This window comes from Camelus ferus, chromosome 6, assembly GCF_009834535.1.
Source record: "Camelus ferus isolate YT-003-E chromosome 6, BCGSAC_Cfer_1.0, whole genome shotgun sequence".
Lineage (NCBI taxonomy): Eukaryota > Metazoa > Chordata > Mammalia > Artiodactyla > Camelidae > Camelus > Camelus ferus.
Window position 1 is genome coordinate 45182737 of NC_045701.1, and position 19045 is coordinate 45201781.

Genomic DNA, 19045 nt, shown 5'->3' on the forward strand with positions numbered 1-19045 from the left:
GGCCAAGCAGACATAAATAAGAAAAATTATGACTGAAAATACTATAATTTTATGACCTTATATGAGGCAAACCATCACTAGGATTCTGCCAATTAAAGGAAAACAACATAATTATATCACAAACTTTTGATAAATATTCTCCTTAAAGATGAAAACATAGTATCAGAAAACATAGTATGGACAGTGAGAGCACTGATAAACTTCTAGAAACTTCCCATCAAGCATATTGTTTCTGAAATCTGCATATTCATAACACTTTACCTATTCAATTTTAAATTTAGGATGTTTATGTCATTTTTCTTAACTCTTTTCATGCAAATAATCCAACAAATTCAAATATTTCTGATATCTCGTTCTGAGGGGAAAAAAATGTTATTTTCCAGAGAACTTTTGGAAAACTTTCAAAGGTTATTATACATGTAAAAGACATTCTGAAAGTTCTATAGGTTTTTTTTTTTCCCCCAAATTAAGATCAAATTTGGGGAAGGCAAAAATCAAAATTTGTCAAGAGGCTTGAATCATGAGTAACCAAGAATTAATATTTGAATATCTAAAGTGACAAATACACAGAGAAGGTGACCTGATTTTAAAGAACCTGATCTCTTTGGTACGTGAGGAAACATTAGTTCTTTTTTTTCATTAAATAATCAATGGTATAATATCATCAACATAAAGCATGGAACATTATTCTAATAAGATCATACAATCACTGCTACCTTAGTCAATAAACCAAAGAAGAACACTCATGGAAATAAAGAAAAAAATGCTGATATTTGACTATATTCCACAATTTCTTTTTAGACTCAAGTATTATAAACCAAGGCAAAAATATCACTTTCCTCATTTTGTCCCTCATTATTATGCTTTTTCACATACTGGAACAATCTGACACTTTATTTGATGACAGATCTCAGGGGATCTGTGAGAGCAAAATTAAATTTATACTAATAATCTGATGTTCTTCCTGTTAACATGCAATGTGTTAATTATTCCTATCTTCAAGTGAATCTACAAATAAGTACATTTAAGCATTTCTCAGCTTTCATTTCTAGTATAGTAATTATCAATAGATATAACCCACACCCATATGAACAACAACAAAGACAACAACAGAAACAAAAGCTCTTTGGGGTCCTCAATTCTCAATAATTAAAGAGTTGTAAAAGGTTTCAAGGGCAAAAAAAAAAAAAGAAAAAAAAAGGCTTAGAAATGCTACCTGAGGACAAAGCTACTCTTTTTTTTTGTTTAAATCAAAAGTACATTCACAGTTATACTTTCTTTCACTATTGTTCCTAGCAGAGTATCAACCACTAAATTGATTTTAACTTTTAGACCGTTAATTAATTTTTATTTCTCAGATAAAGCTGGGGGGTGGATAAATTATTTCATTCCAAGCATTTTGATTTTCTAGTAGAATTCATAAATATATATAACACAACTTTCTACAGCCAAAACCATTCATGTGCAACTTCTTAAAGTGGTAAAATGATTATATTCATTCACATGAACCAAAGTTACAGATCCTCTATAACATATAAATATGTGAAGGAAATTACATAACCTTAAAATAATGCTTGTAATTAATACCATTATTCTTTCTTGATGAAAATATATAGGTATCTGATTACTATCAATAATAATTACTCAATATCAGTCCAAAGATCCTGAGCACACATTTAGGTTAGCTATGGACCTCTGTATGTTTGGGAAAATTAAATCAGAGTAAAAAAAAATGTAAACTTATGTTATAATTAACACTGATGAATCAGGGGAGATATAAACATCTTTATTAAGCTAAAATTAATAAACTAATCTCATTTACTTCAGATTTATCTAAAATCATATACACTTGGATTCTTAGAATATTTCTGAATTTCTGTAAGAATAATTTTTCAAATCTATTTAAAGTATTATAAGTTCAATTTCCCTATTTTCTGATAATTTTAGGAGTATTTCTCTATAAGCCAACCAGAAAATAATTCCTTTATAATAATTCCTATGTTAATATTCTCTGAAGATAGGGCAATGTTACATAATCACATAATCAGAAAGAAAGGCTTTTCTGAATCACAGACGCACAGACACAGAGATACCTTGAATTATACAATTTTGGCCACAGGTCAAATTCATTGGTCCTGATATCAAAGAGTAATTATGCATTCCAGTGGGTTGATGTCTGCTCAAAACAGACAAATATGGGAAGAATAAATAATGACAAGACTAACAAACCAAATTCACTATAATCTCCAACCCAAAAGAGAATAGATCTCTATAATTCTGTTAATCCAGTTACAGATCACTAAATGATCACCAAATCACCAAATCCAGTTACAGATCACAAATCATCTTTCTCCAGTAAGATGATTTACCTGGCTGCAGGTGAATCCACTGGGCATCTCAGTTAACAACACCCAAAATTGTTAAGGAATTTTTTAAGAAGAAAAGTTTAATAATATGACTCTCATAGAAATGTTAAGTTGTTCACATGCCAAATATTCTCATTAACTCATTAATTAATAAGGGAGCCTGTAAGTAAGACCTTATAACCAGTCAAAGGAAACTTTTGAGTAGACTTATGTAATTAAATATGAAATGTTGAAATAAGTTTAAAAAGATAAATAGAAACTGTTAAAAACTTTTTTTTTTATATCCACAAGGCAATAAGCAATTGCATTTCAACACACAATTTACACATCTATGGAAAAAATAATTTATACTACTGCTGGTCACCTACAATTCACAGAATTGTAAAATATCTTAAAGACAATGAAAGGTGCAAAGTCCCTGTAGATTCGGATAACCAAGAAGGAACCAAAAAGGACCATCTCTCAGGCCATTTCAAGTCTTTCACAATTTTTCCTGATAACAGAAGTTAAAGCACCTTCAGATGGAAATTTCTATGTTAGCTCCTTACCCTTGTCCTTTCAAGCACGGAGGTTGAGTGACAGAGGATTATCCACACACTTATTTTCTCAAGGCCTTGTATTTTCTCAGTCAGTAGAGATTTTAATCATTTTTGTTCATTCTTCATTAATCTTACCTCATGTATCTCATACACATGAAAAACTTTTTAAAGTTCTTATATTTTAATCTCTTCTTCCTAGTTTCCAGAAATAATGAAATATTCTCACTATTATTACAAATCTTCAGTTAGAATTAATAAATTCTAATCTCTCTCTCTCTCATCAATGCACAAACACTAACACACAATAAAGTAGAAATATACCTTCCATCATATTAACTAGGTCCTCTACTGGTACTAGGCTGTGTGATATGCTTTATTTTTGTACATTTTTATATTTAAAAATATTTATAATAAAAGTCATATTTTTTCTTTTTAAAATATTAAAGAATAAAATGTTAAATTGTACTAAACAGAAAGAATGCTCTAAATCATGCATTTTAAACTTATAAATCATCATTGCTAGTTTGTAGACAATTACATGTCCATTCCCTATTATTACTGAATATAAGTATTTCATTTTCTGTAAAAGCTTAAGATGCAATCATGTTATCGATTCATTTTCTCAATGCTTCTATATTTCTTTGTGAGAAGATTTTATGTAAATAACTTCTTTAATAGGACTGAGAGGTGAGTTTTTAAAATTTGCATAATGCCCTGGAAAATTAAATGCTTTTTTTTCCCAGCTGAAAGAAACAAGTAAAATGTGAAAACAAAATCGTGCATATAAAGAACATAACTTCCTATTCTACTTCTTTCATTTTATTCTTTTCTTTCTATTTTTATTCTGTTCCCATGTATACATTTGTTATTCCACTCTCATTCCAAATGTCATCACTATATTATAAAGTAACTTCTCCCTGGTAAATTTAATTCTTCAAATATATAAATATTTTGTATACCCTTCTTGGCTCAGAGTGAGGCACATACCTTAATATTGACTAAATGTTTACTCAACAAATGAATTCTCTTCCATGTACTTAGAGAAAACTGGGAGATATGTAATAAGAATAATAGTGATAAAAATATGTACCTTAAAAGATATTCACCATACTGAAGGGACATTGACTTGCTGACTTGTTCACCAAATTTGTCCAGAGTGAGAGCACATCTACCTTTTCCTGCATCACTTAACAAATCCTGTGAAGGAAAATGAAAAGCTGTTTTGTATTCCTTTTGATAAAATGTGCTCACCAAGCAGAATTTATACTGTAAAAGCCAGTTTCCAGTTGTATATCTTATTCTTCCTGATACCATGTTATTAAACTTTGGGGAAAATATATGTCCTCTGACACTTTTGCCAGTTGAGTAAAGGATATTTTAAATAGAATATTTTATAAGACTGAGGCTTTTTTCACTTATTTTAGAATGCATGAGAGGTTAACTTTTTCCCTGAAGATAAATACATATATTTAATAAAAAATAGTCCTGAAAAGAGGTAATTTTGGTAACAAGGTAATATACAGGGCAACGATAAAACTAGGTGTATATCAGCTTTCCTGTTTGTTCCAGGTCTTCAGCATTGGGAAAGAGGAAAGAGGATGGCTTGGTAGAAATGTTTTAGAATGATTTTCTTATCACAATAGTGTTTTCAAATAAATACGTCTTACTTTTAATACTACCTTGCAAAGTTTCAAGTTGTATTCTGCAAAGAAACAAAATCTTAATGATTTAGAGAAATATATTGGTAATATTGACCAACAGCATCCACTAAAATTAAGACAGTTGTCTCTTAAAGTAATATAAATTTATTATAAAGTGTTTAAATAATGTATTTTTATTTCAACACTACAAATTTTTAAAAGAAAGCATTAAATAAAAATAAAGAAAGAATATTTAACAAAAATAGAAATAGAGATTAATTTTAAAATAGAAAAACCAAAGGACATACTTTGTCATTACAAAGCAATAAAAATAAATACAAAATAGATAAATACATAATTTCAGCCATGTAGCAACTTAAAAATATTTCTCAAAGAATTTTTGTTGCCAAAATAAACATAAAAATTGCAGATACAGAATAAAGACAAATTAACGATATTTAAAATAATGTTAATACAATGGAATGTCATCCAAGTTTTATTCATCAATTAATCAAATCTTACATAGTTTTCTTATTAAGCAATATTATCAATAATATTAAAAGATATTGTTATTAACAAAATATGCAGTTTTAAAAGTGCAAGGAACTAAGACTAAATAAGAGCATAAATTATTAAGTTAAATTGATATATCTAAAATGTGAATCACCAGATAATTTAGTCAAAGAGTTTAAACTAGAAGAGACTTCAGCCACAATATTACAAATTAAGAATGAAAAATGTGTAGGTCACAACTAGGGAGTAGATGAACACATTTAACAGATGAGTATTTAAAATTTTATATGAATATGAAAACGAATGGGTAACATTATATAAAATAAACATTGGTCCACATCAAATCTAGATACAAAATAATCAACATAAGCAAATGAATAAAATGAAAATAATTTCTATAGAACTGTTTCCCATAGCGTTCCATGCACAAGTTCTTTTGAATTATTTAAGCAGCCAATATAGATAGTACTACTTAAACTATTCTAGGCGAAATAAATGAGATGCAATTTTTTCTATCAATTTTAAGTATATAATAGAATCCTGATTCAACTCTGAATGAAAATAGCATAAAAATTAGACTCATAAAATTGAATAATATATGAAATATAAGTAAAATAAAAATGTAAAGCCATACACACATCAAAATAGTTCCATTCACAGAAAGTTTAAAACAATCAAAACTAAACTATATGGTTTAGGAATGTATATACAGCTAATAAAACTGCAAAGAAAATCAAGAAAATAATCGTCACAAAAGTCAGGATGAGGAAGTTGGCTCACAGAGAAGCAGAAAGCCTCTGCAGTGCAATAAATGTTTAACTAACTGACCTGTGATATTGTTCACAATGTCATTCTTCATATACACACGTAAATGAATTTATGCGTGTGCATAATTCACATATGTATGTAAAAAGAGTATGTACATTTCTTATGTTTTTCTATTGCACAGTAGAATACAGAGAGAGAGAGCACAGAGCTCACTAAGAAGCCATTTTTAGGACCTCCACTCTATTGGATTTAGGATACTTTCTCATTATAATTGTAACCTTTCCTGTCATAACCCTCATTTAACTGTCAGATCTGGCAGAAAATAGAGCAGGATGACTAAGGGCATGAACTCTTGAGACATACCCTGCCTCAGATACTTATTTATTTTTTTTTTGGAGGGGGTAGAGAAATAAATAAATACACAGAAAAATAATCTATTCATAAAACATAAGATTAAGGCCATCAGAGCAGAGGCTCTGGAGCCAGCCTGTCTGGATCCATCTCTTGGTTTACTTACTGATTGAGCATGTCTGCAGAGAAGTTATATAACCAGTTTTAAGTGCTTCATTTTTCTTATTTTTAAAATAAAAAGATTATACCTACCTCAGAGGTTCATTCTGTGGGTTCCAAAAACTAATATACTAAAGCATCCAAAACAGTCCTAGAGACCAAGTAAGTATCATGTGCCTTTTAAAATAATAATGTGCCTAGATATTCTATGGAATGTCTCTCTGATTATAGAAATGAAAACAAAATAAAGAGGAACTGAAGCTCAAAATGCTATAGACATATTTGTTTCTTTTTATTTTCACATTTCAGGAAATGAAAGTAAGCTATGGCTTTTGAAATTATTTGAGATCAGTGGTTGATCTCAACATAATAACTTATTTATTTATTCTTATATGTATATTTATAACCTACATAGATAAATATAGTTATATTTATATTATAATCTAATCATTATGCAGATGAGTATGGATTTTTGCCAATAAAGGGTACACATACTTACATATATAATGTGTTACGAGGACTAAATGTGGGTATGAAGTGCATGTTCATTTTGTCCACAAGTGATGATCACAAAGTGACAAAATTTTTCTCTCTTGGTTATTACTAGATAACCTTGATCAAACTGCCTATCAATATTCCTGTGATCTGAAACTATAGGGAAAATAACTTATGCAGAAAGAATTTTTCTGTCACCACAAGAAAGAGAATATGCTGCTTATCAAAGTTCTCATTCCTTGAGGGGACGGATTAGCTCAGTAATAGAGCATATGCTTAGCAGGCATGAGGTCCTGGGTTCAATCCCCAGTATCTCCATTAAAATAAATAAGTAAATAAATAAATCTAATTACCTCCCCCCAAATAAAACAAATAAACCCAAACAAAAATAAACTTTTTAAAAAAATTCTCATTCCTATGAAAAAAAGAGTCATTTCAAATATAGCTTTTCTGGGTCTTCAGGTCTAGGCTCTATTCAACCTAAAGTTCCTTGGCATATAAGTTTATCATTAAAAATTTAAGTACTTTACATAATATCAAAAATGAGGCAACAAAAAATAAAAGAAAAAGGTAATTTAGTATAATTAACTAAAGACCTTTTATTCATTTTGGCCATCATTTATGTAACACTACTCAATAGCAATCACCCAGAGTGTTAAATAGCCAGGGTATAAGTCGTGCAGAACCTGAGCACCAGAGCTCTTTGATATGCAGGCTAAAGCCATGTTTCTAGAAAGCCAGCACTAACCAAACATGGAGATTGGCACATTAAAGTGTTCCCTTACTTACAGCATTTTAATTAAAGCAAGTTCAGGAGAAAAATCTCATTTTCACAGGCATCAGTCATCTGTAAAATCCCTAGCTTTTGCTGATGCAAATTAGTTCTAAAATATACATGGCAAAAGATATTGGTGAAGTGTAAGAATTTACCCAGTAGTTATAAAAGAATTCTCTGATGGTTTAGGGATGAGTAATTTTAATTCTTTAAATGTATTTTTCTAAATTACTAATTTCTCATTTATTTCAATAGAATTTCAGAATTATTAATGCACAAGATTGTTTCATGAATCTCTCCTTCAGTTGCTGAGAACTGACATTGTAATTAAAAAAAAAAAAAAAAAAGGCCACCAGGTGATTGCAAAGATTTGAAGTAATGAAAATGGGAAGGAATTTGAGAGACGCAAAAGCAAATAAGAAAAGAAAATACAACTCTTAGGTAATTCAGCTTTTTATTGAACACAAAGTGAGTATCTTTAATTTAGTTCAAATGATCTCAATTCATTAAAAAAATTTAAAGTCCTTTACAGATGTTTAAAAGCAATGCTCTTTACTGCAGAATGAATTATAAATATACATACAACCACTGTTCCCTAAATTAGAAAAATTTGTCCTAAGGCTTTATAAAGATGTGGAATGAAAAGTTTAATGCTGTGCAGTCCTTGGTATCATCAACACTGGTCAGTTAGTAAATAACAGAAAAATGGACACTATGGGGACTTCCTGTCTTTACTCTGGCAGCATTTTTTACCAGACATGCTTTTCCTTTCTTTTATTTGTAACAATCTTGATAAAAATTTACTCACCTTTTGTGATGTTGTGATTTATAATGAGAAATGTATACTTGGCCTTCCTCCCTTTTCTGGTACAGAGGTCCTAAAACCCTTGGAATTTCCTAAGTGAGATGACTTTTGGAAATCCCCCAGGTTAGCCAAAGGATGGGCTGGTTGCCAGGAGAATCAACCATGTAATTAATTAGAGGGGTGGAACTTTCAGTGCCCTGCTTCCCCTCCTTCCTCCTGACCTCCAGAGAGGGGAGAGGAGCTGGAGATTGTGGGGACTGAATAAATCACAAATGGCCAATGATTTTATCAGTCATGCCTACGTAATGAAACTTTCATTAAAAACCCAAAGGACTGGGTTCAGAGAGCTTCCAGGTTGGTGAACATAAGGAGGTACTGGGAGTGTGACGTCCCTAGAGAGAGCATGGAAGATCTACTCCCCTTTCCCCACACTTTGCCCTATGCATCTCTTCCATCTGACCATTCCTGAGTTACATCCTTTTATAGTAAATTGGTAAACTACTAAATAAAATGTTTCTCTGAATTCTGTGAGCTGCTTTAGCAAATTAATGGAACCCAAGGAGACGGTCTTGGAACCTCCAGTCTGTAGCCAGTGGGTCAGAAACACAGGTAAAAATCTGGGCTTGGAAACTGGCATCTGAAATCGGGGTGGGGTGATGCAATCTTATATGACTGGGGAAAGGACAATCTTTTTAATAAACAATGCTAGGAAAAATGAATATCCACATCCAAAGCAGAAGTTGAATTTTTACCTGACACCATATACAAAAATTAACTCAAAATGAATCAAAGAGCTAAATGTAAGACAATAAAAGTCTTAGAAGAAAACACAGGGCAGAAGCTTCACAATATTGCACTTGGCAATGATTTCTTGGATATGATACCAAAGATAGAGGTAACAACAAAAAAAATAGACAAATTGAACTTCATAAAAATTAAAATATTTGTATATCAAAAGATGACTGACAGTAAAATGTTAACCATGGAATGGGAGAAAATATTTGCAAATCATATATTTGATAAGGAGTTAATACCCAAAATATAGACAGACCTCCAAAACTCAACAACAACCAAAAGCCTGATTCAAAAATGGGCAAAAAATTTGAATAGACATTTCTCCAAAGAAAATACATGAATGGCCATAAACATATGAAAAGATGTTCAATAGCACTAATCATTAAAAAAAGTAAGTCAAAACTGCAATGAGAGATGACCTCACATCCATTAGGATGGCTACTATCAAAAATAAATGAGAAAATAAATTAGAATTACCATATGACCCAGCAATTTTTCTCCTGGGTATATACCCCCAAAATTTGAAAATAGAGTCTGGAAGAGATATTTGCACACTCACATTTACAGCAGCATTATTCACAATAGCTAAAATATGGAAGCAACAAAAGTGTCTACTGACAGATGAATGAATAAGCGAAACATGATGCGCAAATACATGGAATACCACTGAGCCCTAAAAAGAAAAGATATTCTGCAATATGCTATAACGTGGATGAAACGGGGACATTATACTAAATGAAATAAGCCAGTCACAAAAAGATAAATCCTGTATAATTCCATTTATGTGAGAAACTTACAGTAGTCAAAACCACAGAAATCAAAAGTACTATGAGGGTTGCCAGGGGCTGGAGGCAGGGCGGAGACAGGGAATTATTATTTAATGAGTATAGCTTCAGTTTTGCAAGATGAAAAGAATTATGGAGATGAATGAGGTGATGGTTGCACAACATTGTGATTGTATTTAATACCATTGTATTTGTATTTATAATTGTAACGTATTTGTATTTAATACATTGTATTTGTATTTAATACAACACTGTAATTGCATTTAATACCACTAAACTGTACACTTTAAAATGACTACAATGGTAAATTTTATGTTATGTGTATTCTACAGCAATTTTTTTAAAATGTTAAGTAATTGGAAAATCTTTTCTGCAACAAATAAATAGAAGAAAGAGAATTCAGAGAATGTTATCTACATATGTACTTGCACGGGAAAGTGAGCAATCTGAAAATAAATTACAAACACAATTACATTTACAAGAACATCAAAAATATAAAATAATTAGGAGTTACTTAACCATGGAGGTGAAGAACTGTACAATGAAAACTGCAAATCATTGCTGAAAGAGACTACAGAAGACACAAATTAAAGAAGACATATGTTCCCAAGCATCTCTGCAAAATATTACAGACAAATTGGAACAAAATGAGTGTTTTCTTCATTTTTTATTATCCTACATTCACTAAAAAGAGATAGCACTCTCTACATAATAATGAAATAATTATATACAGGCTAATCAAATATGCTTCAAACACTGGAATTAAAATCTGTATTTAAAAATCTATATAACTAAAACCAATCTATCTCTTTCCTTCTAATTCCCAATAGGATGCAGTTTCTTTGAGGCAACTCTATTATGTCAGTTTATTAATTGCATTGTTTGATATTAAATGCATATTTAATTCAAAATATCAAATTTAGTAATTCAAATAAGAAATTATGTGAATATTTTAAAGGAATATCATGTTTCTTCACATGAATATAATCAATATAAATGACACTGACATCAGCAGCATAACATCAATAACATATTAATATTATTGATATTTCAAACATTACTAAATTAAGATTTGAAATGAAAATGAACACACTTTTTCTTAAGAAATCTTGTTTACCTATTAAATATTTTATTTTCAAATAAATTCCTATTCAAATATATTTTAATACATTTGGAATATATAAAATTAATTCTTTAATAGCATTATGCCTCACTTCAGTGACTTTTATTTAAATTAAAACACAGGAGATACACAATGCTTTCCTTATGAAAATGACTTGTAAATTAGGGAAGAAATTAAGAGATAATGTGACAGACTAAATAATCTATACTTCCAATACTTTTTTTTGAGAAACTGTTGGATTTCAGAGAAAATGTGTCAACAATCTTCAAAATAAACACAGTATCTACAGCATAATGCTAATTAGTAGGAGTAGAATCGAATCACAGATATGTAAAAATGGACACTTTTTGGAAGTGTCTTTTAGATGACATTAAAAGGCATGACAGGATGGTCTACAAAAGATTCTGGCATTTCATTAGCATCGAATTATGACTGCCACCCACAACCACAATCTGTATCTCTCTACCTATCCATGAGCAAAGTATCATTTACATACTTTCTTACCCCTTTGGGCCTCCACCCTTCTTTCAAACCTCCTCCCATACAGACGTTGCATCAAACACTTCTTTCCTCTGTAATCCAACAGCACCACTCCTGCATTTGGCACGTTCTGTTGGAATCCACCGCTGGTTCCACCAGAAAGTAATCTCCTGTGGTCCACAACTGTATGATTTTAATCATGTTCCTAATTATCACATGGTCTTGGTCACACAGTGACCTGTCTCATAAACGCAAAAGTGAACAACTTACGTATGAAGTGGAAGTTCCATACATAATTTTGTCTTCTTAATTTAATAGGATGTCTCAAACTACAGAATCAAATGATTTGAAGACATTGTGAGATGTGATTTCATGGATGATTTTCAAGACATGCTACTTATTACAGTTCAGAGACACAAATTGTGTGTGTGTATGTGTGAGAATTCCTCATTTTATTCAGAATGTTTAAACCGAGCTAGTCAATAGTGGATCTAATTCATCACACACGTATCAGTGAAGGGCATAAAGAGCAGTTTCAAAGCAGCTAATCATGAGATGCAGAGAAATACCGGTCACCACTGGGGGGTCATCTTTGGGCAGTCCTAGGATTGCAAGGCTCCCTTGTGCTTTTTAGCCACAGAGCTGTAGCTGTGAGCCTTGGGGTGGCTTTAGCCAAGTCTAAAGAATCACATTCCTCCCTCGAATGGCCGCTATCTATTACTTCAGCTGGAAGTGTAACACGCACACACGCTTCAATGGTAGATTTTCACTCACGTTTCCGTCTGATCTACAGTGGCGATGACACTTTTACTGGCTGCTTTTTACTGTCGCAATAAACATTTGACCAGAGCTGCTGTTCCAGCAGAGCTTCCTTTGGGACTTCCCTGCTTTTCACATAGAGTGGGAAGGAAGTATGCAGCATTCGTGATTTATATTGAACTTAGACAAATGGTTTTTAAATGTAAATGCAAGAACATATGTTCACTGTTTCTTTCAACATCTGAACCTGAACCTACACTGCTATAAACATCACGATAGAGGGAGCAGCTCCCAAACACTGGGACGTACACTTAACTTCATCCCCGGCATTTAACACTTAACACACCCCTTTCTTCCAGTCTTGTCCCTCCCCTCTTACAGAAAGCTTGCACAAACCCACTAGACTTCTTCCTACAGTACTTTGAAATTTGAGTTTAGAATTTGTAAAATGCCCCTAAAATATCTTTAACATATCATAACATGTATTCTAATTTTCCAACATTTTAGGGAAAGAAGATTTTAGTTCATATTTGGAGTTTGCATTTTTCCCTGCACTGAAAGACAGCTATCAATAATTATGTAACCAAACAACATATACTTCTGTCTTTTAATACTTCAAGAATATTTGCCAAAATTAGAATAAATCCACACATTAAGTTTCTAGAAGCTTATTTTGAGCCCTATCTTCTGTACCTCTCATCAGATGAATAGCAGAATTTATCCAACTAAATTTCTAAAAGCAGTATTAAAAAAATATTAGGCCTATGTAAGTAGAAATAAAACTTTAAATTTTTATAGAATAATTTTGGTTGAACTGCAGGTAAAGTTGATTACTTTTGTAATAGGAAAACTAGACAAACCTAAAGATGTTAAAATAGAAAAATCATAAACAGAGTGAACATAATTTCTATAGGACAGATTTTCTTTTTGGTATTTATCCACATATTTTAACAAGACACACAAGTAAAAATAAAACTCTGTAATCAGTCTGTGATATTAGCAGTTTAGTCTCAGAACCATAATGAAAAAAATTTTAAGTATTAACATGTCAATTAACATAAATTAATATTAATATGCTTTAATAATAAAAATCCTTCTTTCTCTTATTATTGTCTAATGATTATCTACCAAGTGACTTTTGTGAGATTGTTTCCATATGCCAAGAATTGCATGTCGAAAATACATTACTCATGTGCTGCTGATGAAAGTGTAATCAGCCCCACTGAGGTTTCAATATCACATGATATTAATCTTTGCATATAACTGATACACTTCGGTTTTAGAAACTGTTAACGTGGCCTCAGGTTGTCTTGAGCAGAGATTAGAACAAACCAATGTTTCTGTGGGTTTACAATATTCACTGAGGAAGCCAAGTTGATACTGGATTTGAAGTAATACACATACATACAGACTTGCTCAAAAATCATGTATGCTATCACACACATATATATGCACATATATGCATGCGTGTCACACACACAACATATACACATACACCTGTACGTACACTGTTCATACACTACTAGTTTCAAAGAATCTTAGGTCAGCTTCAAATAACTAGAGTCATAGATATCCATGTATCTACATGTTCTGAGGGAAGCAAGTAGATGGGGAAAGTTTGGGATAGTTTTGCTTGGGGGTCTAGATTTTAAACAAAAAGTGTGTCATTATTTCAATTATTTGTAATAGAGCTGGATATCTTACATATTAACATTGATGTTCACTGTATTTGTAACACCTAACCTGAACATTAAAAACAATGTTATTGAAAATTGCCTGTAAGTTTATGTGAATATGTTGGTAATATTAAGTAGTTACATTAGTTCATGTCTTCCATAGTTTACTGAACAGAGTCCTGCAAAAAGCAGTTCCTCACAAGACTGGCCCATTTGGCTGTCCTTCTGTATTTGTTGCTACGGCAGAATGGTTTCTGAGTTAGCTCTGGTAATTTTAGACAGCAGATTTCATTCTTTCCTAGTCCATCTGCACATCTGATGTAACTAGAACGTTGTTCATCAAGTACTTAAAAATAAAAAGAGGCTAATTAACATGTTGTTGCACACCCTAAAGGAATTTGAATCAGCCAACCAAAACCCAGTTCCCTTACCTCTGCCTCTGGGTAAGATCCTCTACTACACCTCCCAAGCCAGACTTCAGGTCAGCGACAGAGAATATTAGAATTTAAGGGAGACTCACAGATCTCCTCCTCATTCTGAAAAGTCCCATCCTGCTCCCTCCCACCTCAAAACACGATTACAAGAATCACCCCCAAAAAGTACCCTAAGGGACCTGTACCGAGAAAAACGCTGTCAGAATTGGTTTACACTTTCCCTCATGAGGCCTCAAAAGTAATTCCACTGTGTCTTTTATATCCATTTCCCTCAGCCCAGCACTAGAAATCTAAACCATGAAGACGTTGACTGTTTAACTAAAGGGAATATTTAAATGATTGCATTGTTTATTGAGTGAGGTGATTAACATTAAATTTTAGCTAAGGTCTTATTTATACTGTCTGTGTTAACCCCAAAGGAAGAGCAGTCAAACTATCAAGAAATAAAGTAAAATTTTTTTTTAATAAATAAGTGGAGTATTACTAAACCTGTGAGTCCTCTAACAAGACAATTGAGAAATTGGCACAAAATGTTAGCACTGTCTATAATAAATGCTAACAGCTTTAATCCATAGAATTATTATAAATAAAACTTGGCAAAGAATATAAAAAAGCAATCCATAAATGATTAAATCAAAGAGAATGATTCGTATATATGAAGACAGCCGCCCTCTTCTGTAGCAAGAGAAATACACATTAAGATGAAATGCTATTTTTCACCTATGAAATTTGCAGTGACTCAAAAACTAAAAATATCCTGTCCTGGGAAAATGTAGACATGAAAATTTTCATACTCTTTTTTCCCTCTTAAGTCTGTATATTTAGGTATATAAATTCTCCTAGGATTCAGAATTTTTATTTTAATTTCTTATATAACATTTGCTTTTAACATCTCACCTCTCTAGGAAGAGGTATAGTCCTTTTACATACATAATATTATTTATTTGTGCCTTCTTTCTTTAACATTTGATCACTCTCAGGGTAATTTTGTTCATTTTATAAAGGCTTTCAGATTTATTGATATTTTGTTTCTTTTTCTTATTTTAAAAATATTCTCATCATTTTATAAATTTTTTTCTTTTTTGTATTTTTTGAAGAAAATGGACTATTTCTCTGATACAGTTTCCAATCACATGGATTTTGCTGATTGCTCCCTCCTACTGTGATTTAACCTGTTTATCCATCTGCTATATTTCTTGCAAACTGGTAAGGTAATCAGATGTAAAATCTTGACCAGATTTAAGTTTTATTTCTTTCTCTTTCGGTAAGATTCTTTTTGGTTTTTTCTTTCTTCCAGTTTTATTGAGATATAATTGGCAGATAGCACTATATAAGTTTAAGATGTACAATATAATGATTTGACTTACATACTTCATGAAATGATTATGACAGTAAGTTTGGTGAATGACTATCTACTCATATAATTACAAAATAAAAGAAAAATGAAAAATATTTTTCCTTGTAATGAGAACTCAGGATTTACTCTCTTAACTACTTTGTTATAACACGGCAATTTTGAGTTAAACACATTGTACATTATATCCCGAGTACTTATGAATCTTATAACTGAACATTTACATCTTTCAACCACTTTCATCCAATCCCCCCCTTCTCAATCCTTGCCCCAAGTAACCAGAAATTTGATCTCTTTTTCTATGAGTTTGTTTCTTTATTATGTTATGTTGTGTATGTCTGTTAGCAGGCCCATAATGTCTGGTGGTCTCTCTCTATTCATGTCAGTGCCATCTGTGTACAATACTGCCCAGACAGTAAATCATTAGGAGTTTCAATATGACAATGTTCTACTTCTGTTATTTCTTATTCATTTATATGCTGTATTATTTTTATAAAAAAACTTCTCTTTATAATTTTTTTCTTTTTAATCTCAGGTACCATTCATATAGAAAAATGTAGGGATATGTTTTCTTTCTTTTTTTTTTAAACTAGTTTAAGAATTGTGTAGTTTCCCAAGAATCTTCCAAATAAAGTTTTTTTTCTTTCATTTTTCTTCCGTTTAGAATGTCATGTAAATCATGTGTTAGCTTTATGTGTTTCAATCATTTTAAATATATATACAGAGAGACAAATTGTATGTATGTATATATATGTATGTGTATATAGTTATAATATAATTAATATATACTTTATATATAAATATTTATATATAAACAGATATAAATATATATATTCATAGCTTAATTTTTGGAAAGTTGGCTCCTGAATTCTTTTGATATGTCTATCATTTTTTATAGTTTCATAGTTTTTTATATCATATTATATTCCAAGTTTATCTTTATTTCCTACCTCATACTTGTAATTAGTAATTTACTCAAGGAGTCCTGGTTCCTCTCAGTAGAAACTAGTATTTTGAGACTCTGTTCTGAGCACTCAGTGCTATCAGATCCATCATTGTTTCTTGATCTTTTTTTAGAAAGATCTATGAAATATTGTTAAAGATTAAATATATCATGAGTTTATACCAAGACTTACAATACACAAGTGAGACTATTTAAAGTGTTTATTTGACTTCATTATTCTTGAATCTTTATCTCCTCTCAAAAATGCTGAAAATGTTATTCTCAACACAGTAACAACTAGTTATTAACTTTGTCCCCAAATATATACACAACAGCCTCAAAGTCACAATATTAACAGTCTCACAAACAATATGATTTTTATTAAACAAAGTTTTTTTTTTGCAATTTTTCTGTTTCTAGTATATATCCCACTAATAGTTTGTACAGACTATTACTATATTTTAAATCTCTGGGAACAGTTCTTTTCAAAAACATTGTGCCTCCAGTTCAATATGAAGTAAGATTCTTTCATTCAGCTTACTTTGAATTCTTAGGGTTTTTTTAAAATTCATTTTAGTTTTGTTTTTTAATGATGTGAAATATTTATACAATGCCAAATTCAAATACACAAAATACATTCGGTTATGACTACCTTATGTTTCTGATCCCCGCTATAATTCCTATTATGTAAATAAACATGAAAATCTGTATAAATAACAGTTGTTATTTTACATTGAAAAATGTAATTTAACAAACTTCACCAAAAATTAATAAGAAGTCTAAACTGACAATTTTTATAGAATAACTAGAGTAAGTTGTCACAAATATACTTGCTCCAAGAAATTGTATGGTCATGAGTTCATTCTGGTAAATCTTTAAAAAGTAGATAACCCTAATGTTATTTAAGCATAAAAAAGAAGAAAAACTACCAGATTATTGTTTGTGCATTTTATAGCATTTATAAAAAACCTAATTTAAAAGTTTACCAAATAAATCTACAGGCTATTATCACTTGTGACATTTCTCCAAAGAAGATATAAAACAACCAATAAGCACATAAAAAAATGCTCAGCATCATTAGTATCAGCAAACTGCAACTCAAAACCACAATGAGATGTCATGTTATACCTAGTAGGTCTAACAACAATGACAACAACAGGAAAACATAAGGATTGACAAGGATGAGTCAAAAACAGAAACTTCCTATATTGCTGGTGGGAATGTAAAATGGTGCAGCCACCGTGAAAAGAATTTGGAAGTACCTCAAAAAGTTGAATGTAGAATTACCATGTGACTCAGAAAGTCCATTCCTAGGTGAAAACCAAAAGACTTTAAAGCAGGAACTCAAGCAGATATTTGTAAACCAACGTTCATAGCAGCATTATTTACAGGAGCCAAATGGTGGAAGCAATCCAAATGTCCATCAACAGACGAATAAACAAATATAGTTCATACAAATAGTGGAATAGTACTCAGCCTAAAAAGGAATGAAATTCTGACATGTGCCACAACATGAATGAACCTTGAAAACATTTTGCTAAGTGAAATAGGCCAGACACAAACTTGCAAATATTGTAGGATTCCATTCATGTTAAATATCTAGGTTAGGAAAATTCATTGGTACAGAAAGCAAATTAGAGATTACCAGGGGCCTTCCTACCATAAGGGAGAAATGGAGAATTATTTCTTAATGGGTATAAATTATTTTTTGAATGATAAAATAATTTTGGAAATAGTGGTGACAGTTGCATAACATTGTGAGTGTAATTAATGCCACTAAATTAGTACTTTGAATTGTTATAATGCAAATCCTACATTATACTCATTCTTGTTTCCCCGTCATTTTCAATAAATGCTGTGGACATTTCTTAGAAAAATATTTTTCTGTTAGTTGAACACTGTAATTTCTTAAGGCCCCAAATAATGGCTACTTTTATCTCAAAAAAAATCTCTGCAAAAGTCAGATAGAATGGTTCCCTCTCTCTGGTCCAAAATCTCCCTATATTTGCATCCCTTATTGTATTTATCAACATCAATTGCAAATAATGTGTGTTCTTCTCCTAGCTATAAGCTGAAAGAAGGAACAAATATTTCTCAACTTTGTAACCTTAGCATAAAAAAGGAAAGGCATTCAAACATATTTATCAATTCAATAGACATTTTAAATAAGGCCAGGTCCAAGGCCCATCTATTACTAACATAATTTTATACAATATCTTAAAAATAAAATATCATGAGTATAGACATTGATATTAACATCTAAACACTTCCACTGAAGAACTAGT

At 31.2% G+C, this 19045-nt stretch overlaps 1 long non-coding RNA gene across 1 annotated transcript in view; it reads right to left on the bottom strand.

Annotated features, from left to right (window-relative positions):
* Window positions 1–19045, bottom strand: part of LOC116664251 — a 112651-nt gene that overhangs the window by 35732 nt on the left and 57874 nt on the right. The window contains exon 5 of the long non-coding RNA XR_004320671.1: window positions 3996–4102. This is a non-coding gene — a long non-coding RNA (uncharacterized LOC116664251). The remainder of the gene's footprint in view (window positions 1–3995; window positions 4103–19045) is intronic.